This window comes from Nannospalax galili, unplaced genomic scaffold, assembly GCF_000622305.1.
Source record: "Nannospalax galili isolate Female #2095 unplaced genomic scaffold, S.galili_v1.0 scaffold923, whole genome shotgun sequence".
Taxonomy (NCBI): domain Eukaryota; kingdom Metazoa; phylum Chordata; class Mammalia; order Rodentia; family Spalacidae; genus Nannospalax; species Nannospalax galili.
The window spans coordinates 2,237,562-2,238,348 of record NW_008349753.1 but is presented as its reverse complement, the minus strand read 5'-3'; positions in this window follow the sequence as shown (position 1 = coordinate 2,238,348).

Genomic DNA, 787 nt, shown 5'->3' with positions numbered 1-787 from the left:
ATGGAAGTGGGGGCTGCAGTGGGCCCCTCCGGTGGCCTGACTTAGCTGGTCCAGAAATCAGAGGGGGGGGTCAAGAAGGAATAGCAGTTAAGCATTCATTAAAGTTCGGCTCAAGGGAGCTGGAGGTGTGACTCAGCGGTACGGTGGTAGGCCGTATCTCAAGCCAGTCACATCGGAGGGCACCTGCTAGAGACAGACTCAGTCTCTCACACTTAGACCACCAGCCAGGAACCGCTCACCCTCAGGATCTCCGCACCCTCCGTGTAGCCGCTGGAGGACAGGATGTACACCCTTTCAAGTGTGCGAGTCCTCCACAGTCTAGCACAGATCGCCCTCAACAAAACTCCCCATAAATCAGTTCCTGAATGAGTGAATTGGGGCACTGAAGCAAAACCGAAATTCCCCGGATATAAACTCTGGCTTTTAGATTCCTGAATGTTTCAAAACGCTAGGCGCAAAGTAAGCGCCGCCCCCTTACCCTCGTCTCCTCCCCCAGGCACTTGTTGAACCGAATAGAATAAATCCGATTCCCTTCGTTCCACCCAGGCGGGGAGGTCTGCCTTTGGCCGGAGCACTGGATGCACAGTTATTAAATTCTTACGTAAGAGTCAATGAACCCTCGGGGCCCTCAGACCCCTCCCATCACAAGAGCGGAAGGGAAAGAAACCGAGAGCACCATTTACACACACAGTTTCGGTGGTCCGTTCCTAGATTCATTACTCGTCTCTGTTCCCCACAAAGATCTGAAAACACCGTGGCAAAGCTCCGTGCGGGTCGCCGGGGCGGG